At 42.4% G+C, this 18,517-nt stretch overlaps 1 protein-coding gene across 1 annotated transcript in view; it reads left to right on the top strand.

The window, feature by feature from the left end:
* STARD13 (StAR related lipid transfer domain containing 13) overlaps nt 1-18,517 on the top strand; it is a 326,179-nt gene that overhangs the window by 7,671 nt on the left and 299,991 nt on the right. Inside the window, exon 2 of the mRNA XM_038761765.1 lies at nt 10,985-11,042. The gene's annotated coding sequence lies outside the window, so the exon portion shown is untranslated. The remainder of the gene's footprint in view (nt 1-10,984; nt 11,043-18,517) is intronic.

Genomic DNA, 18,517 nt, shown 5'->3' with positions numbered 1-18,517 from the left:
CCCTAACAAGGTGAAGAAGTGATGCCAGCTTCCAAAATGCTTCCCCGCCCTCCACGGACTCCTTATAATCAAAGGAGCAGCACAACCCATATGACACCTCAAAAAGGTGTAAGAAACCTGGAGTAGAATTTGGGCCATGACGTGGATCTAAGTTTTAGACCCTAATCCCTTGGCCTTAGACTGCCAACCCTATCCAATTTAGGGAATACCTGCCGAGTACCTCACAATTCACCTCTTTGGCTTGTTCAGTTCTTCAAGGAAACCAGAGTCACATCGTGAATGTCACCGTCAGTTACAATAAGCCCTTGGTCTTCCTTCCTCTGCCCTTCTTCTTGCTTTCATCAATAACCGGGGAGTGTAGCCTTGCAACCTGTTCATTACATTCATTCAGTCGTATTTATTGAGCGCTTACTGTGTGCAGAGCACTGTACTAAGCGCTTGGGAAGTTCAAGTTGGCAACATAACATGCTCCTGGGGGCTGGGAGACAGACACATGGACTCCGCACAGTAATCCACGCCCCACAGAGCCCTTGCCTTGCCTGTAACATCAAGTGAGGAAGATAGCATTAACTTCCTTTCCGCCCAAGTATGTGAAGAGGATTGCAGCTCTGCTTCAGGGTTGAGAACTGGACCAGACGTTTTTAGAAGTTGCCATCAGTAGCTTCCAAACTCCAAATGCTGGAATCCTTTCAAATGGTACTTAAACAACAAAAGGAGAGTTTTCTGCAGACTTCTTTCACCTCTCTCTGCCTTTCATCAGAGCTGCTCCACTGTCTGAGCAAACCTCCACGGTAATTTTGCAAAATTCAGCCATATTTCCAGCTCTGCTATTCTACCTTCTTTCAATCAATAACTCAGTGGTATTTATTGAGCATTATTTTGTGCAGAGCACTGTATTAACTGCTTGGGAGAATACAATATAATACATTCCCAATATAATACATTAGAGAAGCAGCATGGCTCAGTGGAAAGAGCACGGCTTTGGAGTCAGAGGTCATGGGTTTGATTCCTGGCTCTGCCAATTGTCAGCTGTGTGACTTTGGGCAAGTCACTTAACTTCTCTGTGCCTGTAACCTCATCTGTAAAATGGGGATCAAGACTGTGAGCCCTCTGTGGAACAACCTGATCACCTTGTAACCTCCCCAGCGCTTAGAACAGTGCTTTGCGCATAGTAAGCACTTAATAAAAATGCCATCATTATTATTCCCTGCCCACAATGTTCCTCACCTCCCTGGCAAAAGAATCTCCTGGAATTTTAACTCCATAAAACTGTCTTCAGATTCTTAGTCTTTCATCTATTCTCATGTTATTCACATGAAACTTTTCTTTCTACTCTCTTGAATATACAGTGCAGTCGCTGAAGAACTTGAATCCTTTTCCCCCCTCTCAATCCAATTAATCTGAAATAGAGGATTCACAGGGAAAATATGAAACCAAAACCTTACATGACCCTTTTACAGTGAAGACCAACACTTCAAAGCAAGTCCACATTTTATTTCCAAAGGAATTTGCCATTGGCAATTTTTTTCCTTCTCCCAAGTGATAAATATTATCAAATGAAAGGCGTCGTTTGAAATTGGGATTCCAGAAAAATTGACATTCTTTGCCCCAGTACTTTAAGACATAAATATAATTCTACAATAAAGGCCTCAAAAGCTTTTATTAAATTGCCTGTTCTCCTTCACATAGTCATCTCACAAAAATACAGAGAATAGTGCCCCACTGTGGCTCTCCATAAAGAAGAAGCAGAATCAACTGAAGATGCCTCAGACTGAAACTGAAGACACACTGACTTTTCCCCAGGTTTCCTGAGTAAATCAGGAATCATTTGCCCCTGATGGCCAGAAGAAAAAAAAAGCCACATCGTTTTAATGCCATGTGATAGGGAAAACAGGGATAACCTGAAGACCAAATTTGCCTGCCTTAAATTCTTCTACTGACCGTAAAGACTAAACAAAGAAAAATATCACACCTGTACTTTTATCATTCAGTGGTATTTATCAAGTACTTATGTGCAGAGCACTGTACTAGCGCTTGGGAGTGTACAATACAAGAGAGTTGGTAGATATGTTCCCTGACCATCTCCTCAGTGTGTAAGCTTCTTGTGGGCAGGGAATATGTCACAACTTAATTCTATATTTTGCTTAGTGGCTGTGCGTGGTGCCCCTTGGGAGCTTCATAAATACCACTATTACTCCTACTACTACTGTTATACAGATTGAATTATCATCTTTGAGGTGCATTTTTTTAAGCTAATGGAGGATGTCGGTCTTACATTCTCTCCATGATTGCGTGACATTTTTCTCCTGCAGGGTGCATTATCCGTCAGTGGTAGAATAATCAAAGTTTCTGAATACTGGTGCATCCACACCATCATTTTCATTCCCTTGCAGCAATAACTCGAGGAGGGAAAGAACATTTCCTCCGTTAGAGGTGCATATTTGTTCTTAATTGCAGCTTTAGGTAGTCACCAGATGCCGTATCCTTAGAGTTCACACACTCAAGCTCCATTTCAATCTTCCTCATAGTTTGGAAATGGGAAATGCTAGACCAGCGAAAGGAAAGGAAAATTAACTAAAGTTCTGTGATGCTTCCAAAAAAAAAAAAAACCAGTGCAACTTGTTAGTTAAGCAACATCACATTTTCATTAAAGCTAAAGTCAATTAAGGTTCATTTAGGAACTTCTAACTGAGGGTCATTTCATCCACGCATTGAGCCATGGGAGGCAGCATGGCCTAATACAACGAGCACAGGACTGGAATTCTGGAGGCCGGGATTCTTGGTACAGCTCTGAGATTGGCTCTGCTGTATGACCTTGGGCAGGTCATTTAACCTCTCAAGATCTCAGTTTTCTCATCTGTAAAATGGGGAAAAAATAGATCAGGAACCCCTCGTGGGACAGGGACTGTGTCTAATGTGATAATCTAATATCTACTCCAGGTCTGAGCACATAGTTAAGTGCTCAATAAATGCCATAATAATTGGTATACAGCCCAACTTTAATACCACATAGCTTTAAAAGGGCATTTTCATCTTTTGTCCTCCTCCCATCCAACCTACTTGCAGTATTTATTAATCAGAATTTGTGCACCGAGAAATTTGGGGAAATTTAAAAATAGAAGTCCAAACAACTGTGATCTGCAGTGTTTAAAATTTACTGCAAAATTAAGTCATAGGTGATTTTTACAGTGCTGAAGTAGGTCACACATCTCAGCATTTTGCCCATAAGAACAAATGTAGTCGCTCTCACTTTCGGTGCAAACTCCTCTGAAATCTTTGAAGAAAGTCATAAGTACTAATTGTGTCTTTGCAAAACTCAGAACGGGAGACATGTTCAGATGAGCTTATTTGCAGGTCTGGAAATCAATCGGTGCAGGCGATGCCTTGATGTACCAAGAGATTATAGACTTCAGAAAAACACTCCTTGTAATAAACATCCTCTTTCAGCTGGGATGCTAGATATTGGGTGGGTTGGGACAGACTGCTTGGCTAGGAGAAGGTTCCAGTGGGAGTGTGAAGGGGATTTTAAGCAGTGGAACTGTTTGCCAGTGGAGTCTAGACTGTAAACTCACTGTGGGAGGGGATCGTGTCTACCAACTCTGTTGTATTGTACTCTCCCAAATGCTTAGAACAGTGCCCTGCACTCAGTAAGCACCCAGTAAATGCCATCGATAGACGAAATGATTGACTGGAGTAGCTCCCCTTCACCTCCCACCTTGAACTGACCCTAAAATCCGTTACTTTCAGAGGTCCTGCCACAGATGGTATTGTCCACTGAGTGCCAGGCCCTTAAAATCGCTCTTCCAAGTGACCACGGTTCTGCTAACGTCTCAAACTTGGCCGTGCTCCCTCTCTGAAGATCACCTGGTTTAGAAGAGTTAAAATGAAATTTTTTGGTTGTTGGTTTTTTTTGTTTTTTTCAACTTTTGCCTTCCTGCTGTGACCTCTGACATCAGAAAGTGAGTTGGTTCGTCTTTGGTCTTTTCCACAAAGAACTATAAAGCCGTGATTTAGGTAATTTATTCTGTTGGTGTTTATGGCGGCTGGAGTCAATGAGGGAAAAGAAGAAAGCCTTGAAAATGGAGGAAGGGAAAACCATGTTTAGTGAATGACGTATATCCCCGCTTTTGCTTTCCTCCTGCGGCAGTTTATCTTCAGGCCTTTCGTTCATTCGGCTTCAGCCCTGGCAGTCAACAGAGATAAGTAGGTAGGACCTAGGTATAATAAGGTTATAAATAAAGCAGCTGTCACCGAAGCACTGCTTTTTCCCTATATGTAGCGTTATAAATTTGACAGCATCCTGCTTGTCTCTCTCCAGTTGCTATTCTTATATCTTTCTTGTTTAATCAAGATTTCCAGCTTTAGTTCCAAACCTGAGAGCATTCTAGAAATTGGATCCCCAGTTCAGGGTCAGGTGGAATGAAGTTCGGGGTTTTTCATGGTTGCTCCCAAGGATTGGTTCCAAAAGCTGAAGAAAAGCATGAAGGCTTGGGGCAGAGGGAAGGAGGAGGAACCAGTCAGGAATGTGGGCCATGGACCCTTACGGTTGAACGGGTACCTGGAGCTAATTGGAGGCCGGGGGAATGAAGTCAGGTTAGGAAAGTTGAAGCTTAACAGGGGAAAGGCAGCCCACCTCCTGCTCCTGTTGTTTTCCCTCCTTCAGTTGGTGAAATGGGTTTGGAACCATTGTGAGGATCAGGTAAAATGGGGATTAATCTGAATTTTGTTCATTGACTTGTTTAGCCATCAAAATCTTCACTTACAGCAACAGACATACAAAGACAAAGTGCTCCCATTCTGAAAGGAAGGCACTCATTATGTGTCTTTTTATGTGTGTGTTAGTGTGAGAATCCCGTGTTGTTGAAGTGACTGTTTCAGTACATTTCTTCTATTATGGTAATGATTCCCATCTAGGGAAAGTCTGATGAAAATGTCGAAAATGTCGTTACCACCAGTGTAGCAGAGGCACATACTGCGCCGTCACCACCCTCCCCCAGACTGGGTCGGAACCCAGGCCCATGAACCCCGATGTAAATGATCACCCCGATTGAAGGGCCCTCACGGGGCTTTTCAACCCCCAGTCCCTGACCCTGCTACACTTCTGCCATCCTGGGTGGCACCTGGGCAATCTCTGTTGTCCATGAAGGCAGAAAACTTCAATTTATAAGTCCAGGCACAAGTTATCGCACGCCGGTGGAGTCTCCTATCAGGGACAAAAGACAGGCCTCCATTTGAGGACTGGGAACGGGTGTGGAGGAATTAATTATAGTGCTAATAGCTTGTGCAGCACCACTTGAACTTTCTCATCTCTGTCTGTCGTGTTCTGTCTGGGGTAAAGGATGCAGCAAGTGAGAGGCAGGACAGAGCACAGCTGATTGCATACTACATGTCTGGTCATTGCCCACAGTAGTCAGCTTTAGGTAGAGCCAGGACTAGAACCAGGGGTTCTGATTCCCAGAGCCCAGTTCTGTCCTCCGGACCAACAGTATGGCTTCAGGTCTCCAAATGTACAACATGAAAGCGTAGGAGTGAACTTGCCAATAGGACAAACAAAATTAAGCAAAGAAATCGAAAATCACCCATCACCCAGTATGGTGCTCTGCACCTCCCAGTAAATAAAATCAATCACTGCTGCTGTTGCCGCTAACAGTGACGTTATCCCTCAGCCTTCAGGGGTCAGAGACGGTATGCAAGTACAAATAAACTAAAATTATCCCCAGCAGAATAAGAAAAAGCTGAGGATAACATGTTTATTCTTTTAAGGCTCTCTGAAATTGCAGTCCCAATTTTAAAATCCAAACTTTTCGATGTATTAAAGCAGGGTTTTTACCCCAGCTATGGCTTTTCTTACAAATCTGTTCCTTTCCCTGCGTATTCCTTATTGGAAACATTTATCTTTATGCCAGTCAGTGCCACCAGCTAGTTTTAAACTCCACGGTAACAGCATTAACTATTGAAAATGCCAGGAGGAGCAATAAAAATAATAATTACAACAAATGCCTACTCGGAAAAACGTCTTCAGCCCCCTCCAGATGCAGCCTCCTCTCGGTCTCAGGGAGGACGATTAACAGGCATCGCTTTGCCAGTAGCCGGAGGAGATCCTTGATTCCATGCCCTCATCACCTGGGCGATCTGAACCCTGGCAGCCGGCCTCACGGAGAGCGCAGAAGTGATCTGCACCAAGTAGCTAGTGAGTGGCTACTGCGATTCAGCCGACCCAACCATATGGCCCAGAAGCCAACGTACCTGGTCTTTCATTCATTCATTCAGTTGTATTTATTGAGCGCTTACTGTGTGCACAGCACTGTACTAAGCACTTGGGAAATACAAGTCGGCAACATATAGAGACGGTCCCTACCCAACAGCGGGGTCACAGGCTAGAAGGGGGAGACAGACAACAAAACAAAACATATAGACAGGTGTCAAAACCGTCAGAATAAATAGAATGATATAATAATAATAATGGCATTTATTAAGCACTTACTATGTGCAAAGCACTGTTCTAAGCACTGGGGAGGTTACAAGGTGATAAAGCTGTCCCACAGGGGGCTCACAGTCTTAATCCCCATTTTACAGATGAGGGAACTGAGGCACAGAGAAGTTAAGTGACTTGCCCAAAGTCACACAGCTGACAATTGGTGGGGCCGGGATTCGAACCCATGACCTCTGACTCCAAAGCCCGTGCTCTTTCCACTGAGCCACGCTGCTCCTCATGTACATCACTACATTCCACCAACTTCACTATGAACCGTGGAGCTATGAAATCAGCCTCTTGTACACCACAGTTCTCTGAATAACAGCGGTATTTAGAGGCCATTTAATTGGATGTGGTGGGAATGAAGGGAGTGGGTTTGGGTGTCTGCCTGGTTAGAGAGAGAGACACACACACACAAACACACACAGTCGCATGTTTCTAAATAATAATGATGGCATTAGGCGCTTACTATGTGCAAAGCACTGTTCTAAGCTCTGGGGAGGTTACAAGGTGATCAGGTTGGCCTACGAGGGGCTCACAGTCTTAATCCCCATTTTACAGATCATCATCATCATCATCATCAATCGTATTGAGCACTTACTGTGTGCAGAGCACTGTACTAAGTGCTTGGGAAGTACAAGTTGGCAACATATAGAGACAGTCCCTACCCAACAGTGGGCTCACAGTCTAAAAGGGGGAGACAGAGAACAAAACCAAACATACTAACAAAATAAAATAAATAGAATAGATATGTATAAGTAAAATAAATAAATAAATAGAGTAATATGTACAAACATATATACATATATATAGGTGCTGTGGGGAAGGGAAGGAGGTAAGATGGGGGGGATGGAAAGGGGGACGAGGGGGAGAGGAAGGAAGGGGTCAGTCTGGGAAGGCCTCCTGGAGGAGGTGAGCTCTCAGTAGGGCCAGAGAGCTAGCTTGGTGGATGGGCAGAGGGAGGGCATTCCAGACCCTGGGGATGCCGGGGGTCGATGCACAAAGAAGTTAAGTGACTTGCCCAAAGTCAGTGGTACAGAATGAATCAAAATAGAAAAGTTCATTCCTTACCAATCCTCTGGATGCACAGAGTGTCAACGGGAATTCAGTGGCACTATTCTAGCAACTGTGGAACACCTCTGACCTTACCCTGTGGTGTTCGGTAAATCTCTGAATGTTGGGAAAGAATCGTAAGAGATCAGGATCCGTGTGGAGATGAAATGGCAGCTACTGAAAAGAGTTTGGCAGAAAATGGGCAGGGGCAACCTCTGGCCATCCAGCTGGAATGGGGGAGGGAACACTTCTGTATCTTAAAGCCTCCCTCTTCCCCCCGCCCACCCACACTGAGACCCATTTAAAAGTCTGTTAGCACACCCATGGCCGGGATCATGTCTGCTAGCTCTATTGTTCTATCCCAAGCAGTGATCGCACACAGTAGACCATAAATATGAATGATTGATTTGTTGAAAAAGCAGTTCCTCTTCTTCCCAGAAATTAACATTTCCTTTGAAAACAAAAGAAACCTCACCCAGACCTATTTAGAGGTGAAATCCCCCAGTTTCGGATTCTAAGATTTTAAAAGAGAAATCTTTCTGGAGCTAAAAAAATGTGTTCGTGTTTACAGACTGACCATTTCAAACCCATATAATAATAATAATAATGGCATTTATTAAGCACTTACTATGTGCAAAGCACTGTTCTAAGCGCTGGGGAGGTTACAAGGTGATCAGGTTGTCCCACGGGGGGCTCACAGTCTTCATCCCCATCCCCATATGAATCACTGTAAATCCATACCAATCAATCAATCGTATTTATTGAGCGCTTACTGTGTGCAGAGCACTGTACTAAGCGCTTGGGAAGTACAAGTTGGCAACATATAGAGACAGTCCCTACCCAACAGTGGGCTCACAGTCTAAAAGGGGGAGACAGAGAACAGAACCAAACATACTAACAAAATAAAATAAATAGAATAGATATGTCCAAGTAAAATAAATAAATAAATAAATAGAGTAATAAATATGTACAAACATATATACAGGTGACCGTTCAAACCCATTTCAAACCCAGATATCTACAACCTATTGATGTTTTCCCTGCTTAGGAGGGGATCCTAACAGCCATGGTTTAGTTTATTTCACCTATTACAAAGGCAACAGTAAGTATGGCTGTTTCGAAGGATGGTGTCTTCTTTAGGGGTTAGAGAAGACAGGCAACAAAGTTTAATTTAGAAAGCAAGCCATCTCCTATACTGTGAGTGAATGAAGTATCATTCATATACTCATGAATATAAACTAAAACATACTACATACTGGGCAGATATTACTGCTGCATTTGCCACGCGGGATTGATAGTCTTGCTAAAAGTGCAGAGAAAACACTAAACAAAGCTTAAACAGGAGTTATGTGAGAGAGATTAAATGATGTGGAATAAAGCTTCCAAAAGCTGTAATTGAAAGTGACAGAAACATTAGCTTTGAAACAAGTAACATTTAATCACAGATTACTCAGAAGCATAAATTTTTGCAGGTTGTTTTCTTCATTTGCTATTTTAATCTGTCGAGACAATTCATCACTTTGGGCTGTCTAGAATCAAGTAACTTGTCAGAACCTGTAAATGCAAACAGCTAGTGTTAGGAGTGGGACTGGTGTTTGAAGAACCAAGAACATGAAGATTTAATGGGAGTATTTCTACATTAGAGTGTCAGTATTAAAGCATGGTAGATTTTAATGAAGACCGAGGCCAAGCAGCCATCTGGGAAAGAGTGTCATTGTCTGTATTTTTAAAATGGCTTGTGTCCACTCCAGGGCTTAATGCAGTGCTTGACACATAGTGGGCACTTATTGCATGTCGTAGGCATTATGGCTTTTCCAAATTGAAGTTTGAAAACGTGCCAATTTAGAATTGATGAGATAGAAAAGAGCTGAGTGAGCTATTTAGGGAGTTTCTTTAGTAATAATAATAATAATAATGATGGCATTTGTTAAGTGCTTACTATGTGTAAAGCACTGTTCTAAGCGCTGGGGGGGAATACAAGGTGGTCAGGTTGTCCCACGTGGGGCTCACAGTCTTAATCCCCATTTTACAGATGAGATAACTGAGGCACAGAGAAGTTAAGTGACTTGCCCAAAGTCACATAGCTGACACTTGGCGGAGCTGGGATTTGAACCCATGACCTCTGACTCCAAAGCCCATGCTCTTTCCACTGAGCCACGCTGCTTCTCTAAAATGCATCTGTAAAATGGGGATTAAAACTGAGCCCCATGTGGGACATGGACTTTGTCCAAGCTGATTATCTTGTATATACCCCAGTGTTTAGTACAGAGCCTGGCATGAACTAAGTGCTTAACAATTATCATTAAACGGACACACACATCTACACACACAAATGTATGTATGTATGTCTGTGTGTGTGCGCGCGCGTGCATGCATATATATCCTTCTCTGGTCTCTTTCCTCCTAGCTGTAAATGAGTTTGTGTCTGCCTCTCCCTTGAGGAAGAGTTCACACCTTCTACCTCTTGTAATAATAATAATGATGGCATGTGTTAAACGCTTGCTATGTGCAAAGCACTGCTGTAAGTGCTGGGGTAGATACAAGGTGATCAGGTTGTCCCCCGTGGGGCTCACCGTCTTAATCCCCATTTTACAGATGAAGGAACTGAGGCTCAGAGAAGCGAAGTGACTTGCCTAAAGTCACACAGCTGACTAGTGGCGGGGTCGGGATTAGAACACATGACCTCTGGCTCCCAAGCCCGTGCTCTTTCCACTGAGCCACGCTGCTTCTCTTGTAGAATTTCCTAAACTCTACAAGAGGTTTCCTAAATTCTGTGTGTTTGAGAAACTATACAAGGCCTGTGAGGGTAGGGTTCATGTCTTCTTCCTCCTGTAAAGTTTCCCAAAACGTAGTATAGTGCCCTGCACGTAATAGGCACACAACAAATACTCCTGACTGATTACTTGGGGCAAGAGGAGCTTAAAAATCTATTTGCTTCTCCTCAAATTCAGTTCCTTGAATTTCCCTCTAGCCAGATGGACTCCAGTGGGCTTTAAATGGGCCTCGATGTTGGCTTAAATTAGTGAGCTCAATGGGGCACCTTAAATCCCTTCACCACCTTCCCCTCTTGAGGTTCTGGAATCCCACCTTATCCAGGACCCCCAAGTAGCCACCACCCCACCAGGGTGAGGAGGAGGAGGAGGCAAGGCAATCTGCACAGAATGTTTGGAGCTTTTCAAATGTCTGCTTCCCCCTTTAGATTGTAAATCAATCAATCATATTTATTGAGCGCTTACTGTGTGCAGAGCACTGTACTAAGCACTTGGGAAGTACAAGTTGATAACATATAGATACAGTCCCTACCCAACAGTGGGCTCACAGTCTAAAAACTCCTTGTGGGGAGGAAATGTGTCTGTTAATTGTTATATGGTGCTCTCCCTGGCACCTAATTCAGTGTCTGCACCCTGTAAACTCTCAGTAAATACGATTGACTGACTGACTGTCATATATCCATAGGTGAACGTCAGCACTGGTGGCCCCATCTTTGGGTACAAAGAACAAGACAGCACACTACGTGAGTCTGTCCTCCTTGCACAACTCCTTTTATAATAATAATAATAATGATGACATTTATTAAGCACTTACTATGTGCAAAGCACTGTTCTAAGCGCCGGGAAGGATACAAGGTGATCAGGTTGTCCCATGTGGGGCTCACAGTCTTCACCCCCATTTTACAGATGAGGGAACTGAGGCCCAGAGAAGTGAAGTGACTTGCCCAAAGTCACACAGCAGACAATTGGCGGGGCCGGGATTTGAACCTCTGACTCCAAAGCCCGGGCTCTTTCCACTGAGCCACGTTGCTTCTCTAAAGACAGGGGCCTTTACCACCAACATCCCTCAAGGCGTATTGCCAACAACAAGTCTAATTGTTTGGGTTCTGGCTTTATCTGTAACCCTGATTTAGCTTTTGAGACAAACATGTGACTGTAAAGCATTCAATTCCACTTCCGTTTCAGGTAAATGGAGTGTTGGAAACATTAAAAACTTTTAATTGGCATTTTAGTTCAATGATGGAAATAAGCCTAGTCCTTTGAGCCCACAGACCAGCGAAATTTTTTTCCAGGGTAAAGCAGAAGTTGTCTAAAGGCTTCAGACTTGGAACCTTGAGTTATGTTGCCAACTTGTACTTCCCAAGCGCTTAGTACAGTGCTCTGCACACAGTAAGCGCTCAATAAATACGATTGATTGATTGATTGAGTCTGATTGGCAGCGGCTGTTTTAGCTGCAGGGATCCGAGCATGGTTTGTAAATGTGCATTTTGTTTGAGGGCGGAATGGATGAGGTGAGTGGGACACATGCAAATTATGTGGGCCAATTAAAATTTTGGACAGCCTGACCATTTTTCCTACTTGCTTTGGCACACAAAGCTCAGCACAAGCACTTGAGCATTTTATGGGATGAAAGGAAACAGAATTGTTCAAAAACAGTTAAAGTGCATTATGAGATATATCCTGACTTGGATTTTTCAGTTGTCCCCAAGTATGGTCTATGTGCACTTATCTCTCTATTACTGAACACTTTTATTTCATGAGGCAAGAACAATATAAACATTAGATTCCTGGAACTTAGTGATTGGGTACTATTCTAAAGAATTTACTCCTTAAACAGAATGTTTTACCAGCTGTGCTTGGGTTAATTGCATCTCTTTGCTTTGGTACCAGAGTTAATATTTGCTAAAGGTAACACGAGTCTGATATGGCAAATTTCAAGCCTTTACCAGCTGTATCAGTCATTCTCTTGGCAAAACAAGACAGGGCACCAAAATCAAAGGGAGGAAAGCTCTACATTTTAATTTGGCAGCTCTCTAAAGAGGTTAATCTATGTTGTATATTTTCTAAGCCAGTATTCGAACATGAAATTGTGTCTATTGCTTCACTTTTCCATATGATGATAATCATTGTGGCATTTATTAAGAGTTTACTATGTTCAGTGGAATTTATGAAGTGCTTGTGATGTTCTAAGCCCTGGGTTAAATACAGTTTTATCAGATTGAACGCAGTTCCTGTCCCACACAATCTATTTTATCCCTCTTTTACAGAGGCCCAGAGAAGTTAAATGACCCACCCAGGGTCATACAGGCAGCCCATGGCAGAGCTGAGACTAGAACCCAGATCTTCTGACCCCCAGTCCCTAATGCCAGCTAAAATTTAAATATGCCATTTAGACAGAAATGCTCAAAATATGATAATAAACTATTGTCATGCAAATTTGGATTCACACCTTGAAAAAGAAATTATCCAGGTAGAATCGGCAATTTGAAAAAATGGAAACTATGGCCCTCAGCAAAACTGAATCTGATGTTCCTGATTTTGATGTCCATCAATCAAACAATGACACTTGTGGGTGGGTAGGGGGGGAGAATAGGATGGGGAGATGAGATCTTAGTCAGGGAAGACTTCCTGGTAGAGAGGTGCAATTTTAGCAAGGTTTTGAAGGTGAAGAGAATAGCAGTCTGTGGGGTGTGAAGAGGGAGATCCAGGCAAGGAGGAGGGCTTGGCTGCACTTCTTACACGCTCTTTCACTCATCTTCTGGCAGATATATTGGAGAGAAAATGTATTTTTCCATGTTGCAAGTATGGAAAGAGAACAGAGAGATGAAGTGACTTACCCAAAATCCCAGTCAGAAATGGAGGTATAAGTAGATCTAACTAATCGCTAGTCTGTAAAATCCTTGAAGACAGGGATCACAGAAGATAGATGGATAGGAGATACAGAAGCAGTTAGGCCAGTGGAAAGAGTATGGGCATGTGAGTCAGAGGACCTGGGTTCTAATTCCAGCCCCACTGCTTCCCTGCTGTGTATCCTTAGGCAAGTCACTTAACTTCTCTGTGGCCCAGTTTCCTCATCTGTAAAATGGGGATTCAGCACTTGTTCTCCTTCCTACTTAGAATGTGAACCCTGTTGGGGTAGGGACCGTGATTGTTGGATAAATACAGTACAGAGCTTCTTGTCTATGAGGCTATTTGTACTGTACGTGCTATTTCTCCCAAGTTGTTTTTGGTTAGCCTGTCTTTTCTGTGCTTAGGACTTTATTGTTACTTTCTTCTGGATTTCTAACTCCCCCTCATTACACCCAGTTTTTGTATAATGAGGTGGTTTTTGTTCTTGCAAAACCCCACATTGAAGAAAGGAAGTGTCATAGTAGTAGTAGTGATAATAATGATGGTATCTGTTAAGCGCTTACTATGTGCCAAGTACTGTTCTAAATGCTGGGATAGATACAGGGTAATCAGGGTGTCCCACATGGGGCTCACAGTCTTAATCCCCGTGTCTGACCTGAATACCCTGTATCTACCCCAGCACTTAGTACAGTGCTTGGCAGATAGTAAGCTCTTCATAGACACCTTAATCATCTTCATCATGTCTTCTCATTCTAGTGTACTCTCCCAAGTGGTAGATACAGTGTTCTTCACCTCATAGGTGCTCAGTAAATAATGTTGATTGTTGGATAAATACAGTACAGAGCTTCTTGTCTATGAGACTATTTGTACTATGTGTGCTATTTCACCCAAGTTGTTTTTGGTTAGCCTGTCTCTTCTGTCTCTTTATTGTTACTTTCTTCTGGATTTCTAGCTCTCCTTCATTACCCAGTTTCACCCAGTTTTTGTATAATGAGGTGGTTTTTGTTCTTGCAAAACCCCACATCCAAGAAAGGAAGTGTCATAGTAGTAGTAGTAATAATAATGATGGTATTTGTTAAGCGCTTACTATGTGCCAAGTACTGTTCTAAATGCTGGGGTAGATGCAAGGTAATCAGGGTGTCCCACATGGGGCTCACAGTCTTAATCCCCATTTTGCAGATGAAGGAACTGAGGCACAGAGAAGTGAACCAGCTTGCCCAAGGTCACACAGCAGACAAGTGGTGGAGTCAGGATTAGAACCCACATCCTCCGACTCCCAAACTTGTGCTCTTTCCACTAAACCACACTGCACTGTGCCCCACACTTTTTGCAGGTGCCCAACACTTTGCTTTAGTGCCTGTCGCCCCTGCTAGGTTGTAGGCTTCTGGAAGGTAGGGTTCATGTCTACTAACTCTTATCATATTCTCCCAGGTGCTTCGAATTGTATACAGTAGGCAATCAATAAATACTACTGGTGATGATGACACAATTCACTTCTTCCACAACTGCAGCACCCAATAACCAGTCTCACACTGTTGTCACATTTCTCCTTAAGAGCAATGAGCCAAATAACATAGGGACATACATTTTATGGCATAACTGAGTGTCCCTTTGGTAGTTCACAAAAACTTAAAAGTTGAGAAAACTTCAAGTGGATTATCTTGTTCAAATGACCTCTTCCTACACCTTGATAAAATGATTGATTGGACAAACAAAGCATAAACAGCCCAACCAGTTACAAACCCTGCCATCATTTGGGGGTGTTACATTCTGTCCTCCACTGCCAAATAAAAATCAAGCCTCACAACTCTAAATGACAGCAGAATGAGGTAAAGACTTCACTCTTCCTAGGTCCAATTTTCAGTTCATTGACTGCTTGGAAGATGAAATATGTGCTCTAGGGGTCCTTTCTTTATTGTGGAGTGTTTTCAGGTGCATTTTTCAGTAGTGCCGTGGAGTCTTTCATCCTTAAGTGCAACTTCATAACAGAAAGATTAAAGAAGATTTGAGCCACTGTTTTCAAAAGACAGGCATTACTTACCTTGGGACACTTCTTGTCGGTTCTGGGTGGAGCGTCTCTTTCATATGCAGCAGTTCGCTGCTCTACCTATCTTCAAGGCTCATCTGAAGTCACGTCTCCTTCAGGAAGTCTTCCCCGATTAACCTCTCATTCCCCACCATCTATCCACCACAAATGCTAATAATAATAACTGTGGTATTTCTTAAGTGCTTACTCTGCACCAGACACTGTGCTAAGTGCTGGGGTAGATACAAGCTAATAAGGTTGGGCATAGTCCATGTCCCATGTGGGGCTCACAGTCTTAATCCCCATTTTAAAGGTGAGGTAACTGAAGACATCTCCTACTGTAACCCTGAGAAGAACCCTGAGAAGAACTGAGAAGCAGCGTGGCTTAGTGGAAAGAGCACGGGCTTGGGAGTCAGAGGTCATGGGTTCTAATCCCGGCTCCCCCACGTGTTTGCTGTGTGACCTTGGGCAAGTCACTTAACTTCTCTGAGCCTCAGTTACCTCATCTGTAAAATGGGGATTAAGACTGTGAGCCCCATGTGGGACAACGTCATCACCTTATATCCCCCCCCCAGCGCTGAGAACAGTGCTTTGCACATAGTAAGCACTTAACAAATGCCATTATTATTATTATTATTAACCCAGGGCACACATTTTGCTCCTGTAACGCCAACCTACTCACTGTACCTCAATCTTGTCTTGCCCACATTCTCCCTCTGGCATGGAACTCCCTCCTCATAGCGGGAGAGAGAGACCACCACTATCCCCATCTTCAGAGCCCTTCTAATGTCACATCTCCTCCCAAAGATCTTCCCCGACTAAGCCCTCATATCCCCCATTCACCTTTTCCCTTCTGCTTCACCTTAGGAGATCAGTACCCCATAAGCACTTGATATTCAATCCAATCAATCAATCAATCGTATTTATTGAGCGCTTACTGTGTGCAGAGCACTGTACTAAGCGCTTGGGAAGTACAAGTTGGCAACATATAGAGACGGTCCCTACCCAGCAGTGGGCTCACAGTCTAAAAGGGGGAGACAGAGAACAAAACCAAACATACTAACAAAATAAAATAAATAGAATAGATATGTCCAAGTAAAATAAATAAATAAATAAATAAATAGAGTAATAAATATGTACAAACATATATACACCCCCAAAGCACTCTGTGCATATCCTTACATTCTTTCATTTCCCCTGTCTGTAATTTATTTGAATGCCTCTAACTCCCTCTACACTGTAAGCTCATTGTAGGCAGGGATCAGGTCTGTAAGCTCGTTACCAATTCTGCTGTATTTTACTCTGTCAAGTGCATAGTACAGTAGTCAACACACAGTAAGCACTCAATAAATGCCATTGCTCAGTTGATGGATTCCCAAGTGCTTAGTACGGGACTCTGCACAGAGGAAGCCCTCAATAAATAGTTGACTATTATTTTATCCCAATTTTTTTTCACCTCTCTATGCTACCTCTGTAAGATGGCTAGCGAAGCTGCTCAATAGAATTCTTTTTTATTTGTTTAAATCCATTTTTGTTGCCGTCAGAATTCCATTTCCAAAGCACTTTTCAGATTAAGAATTGGCTACTGACCTCTGTGTCGGAATAACTAAAACATTCAGCTTGTAATCGATTTCAGAGGAGAACAGTCAAACTGAAGATACCGAAGTGGTCCACACAGATGTTACCCTGCATAGTCACGGCCAAGGTTGCGTGCTCACAGTTAGAGATATGAAGGTTCATGACTGAGTTTCAAATGAGCCTCCAGTATTGTCCATGGAAATCTGCACCTGCATCTGTTTAAACTCACACAAAAACATTTCCATTTGCCTACACAGATTGAGTAATTGAACACCTAACTACATGATCAGCAAATGTAAATGCTTATTAACCCATCAGCAAATTGATACCCATGCCCAATTTCCAAGCACAGTTTATAGTCCTTCTTGGATTCATAATTCCAAAGCTATTTATATATGATTTTAGACAGCCATTACATACTGTACGTACATATACATGACAGCATACTCTCCAAGCTGTTTCACCTTGCTAGAGAAATCATGAAAGATTTTTAGAGGAATTTCAAATGAGGTTTTAAATTTTCCGAATTCATCAAGGTGGGTACATTCCTGACAAAATTCAATATGGTATCTTTAAAAAGATAACAGCCTAGCACACCTGACAAAATAGTTAAGTAAGTAATAAATAAAATAAAATTCAGGCAATTAATTCTTCCCTTTGGAATTACTGTTCAATTTGACATTTCTAATGAGTTTCAGATAAATGACCTGTCAATGAATTAAGTACCGTAAAGAAATAAAAACCTCTTTGAAGTAGATGAAAATTTACTGGAAACTTTTTTCATGGCTTTGCTATGAAATAGGTGTAATGGCTTTAAATTTTCCCAGCCAGATGGGCCATCAAATAGATTATTTTGTCCTTCCACAACTGAATAAAAAAGTGATTTATCTGAAGTAAAAGTAGTATTAAATATCACAGAGTTTGTGTTGGTATAGTCTTAGTCTGCAGCATTTTAAACCGTAGGTATTTGTCTTTTTCACAGAGGCATATTTGAATATATGTGTATATATTCAAATGATCAGAAATGAAGCTGTGTGTAAAGATAAAATTCAATTAATTAGCAGATCATAAAGCAGTACACCCTTGAATACGTGTAAGTGTTCTCAGTACCAGAGGAAAACAGTCTTTATGATGTGTGCAGTCATCACTTCCATTACAAGCTGTCAGGTTAGTAAAGGTTCGCGCTATTCTCCTGAATCTTAGAAATCAAACTGCGGATACAGGTCATGTTGATTCTTGAAACAGAACCGTGTTCTGGAAATTCACCTTTCGTCTTTAATTAATAAATGGCATCGAGCACTTACTGCATGTAGAGTACTGTGCGAGGCACCCGGGAGGGTAGAGTAGAATGATCAGACACAGTTCTTGCCTTCAAAGTGTATACACTCAAACTGCGTCTATAAAATAGCTCTCCTCCTCTAGACTGTAAGCTCCTTGTGGGCAGGGAATATGTGTACCAACTCTGTTGTACTTGCCCAAGTGCTTAGTACAGTGCCCCGCACAAAGTAAGGACTCAATAAATACATTTGATTGATTGGGAGGGCTGTGATACGTCAGACATTTTCCAAGCCAGAGAAGGAGCATGTGCCTGGAGGAGGACAAAGGCAGGAAAGTCGAGAGTGAGGTGTAATGCCAGTAATTATTATTGTAATTGTGGTATTTGTTAATCAATCAATCAATCAATCGTATTTATTGAGCGCTTACTATGTGCAGAGCACTGTACTAAGCGCTTGGGAAGTACAAATTGGCATCACATAGAGACAG

Source organism: Tachyglossus aculeatus, chromosome 20 (assembly GCF_015852505.1).
Source record: "Tachyglossus aculeatus isolate mTacAcu1 chromosome 20, mTacAcu1.pri, whole genome shotgun sequence".
Taxonomy (NCBI): Eukaryota; Metazoa; Chordata; class Mammalia; order Monotremata; family Tachyglossidae; genus Tachyglossus; species Tachyglossus aculeatus.
The sequence above is the reverse complement of the archived record's forward strand: the minus strand, read 5'-3'. Positions and strand labels throughout refer to the sequence as shown.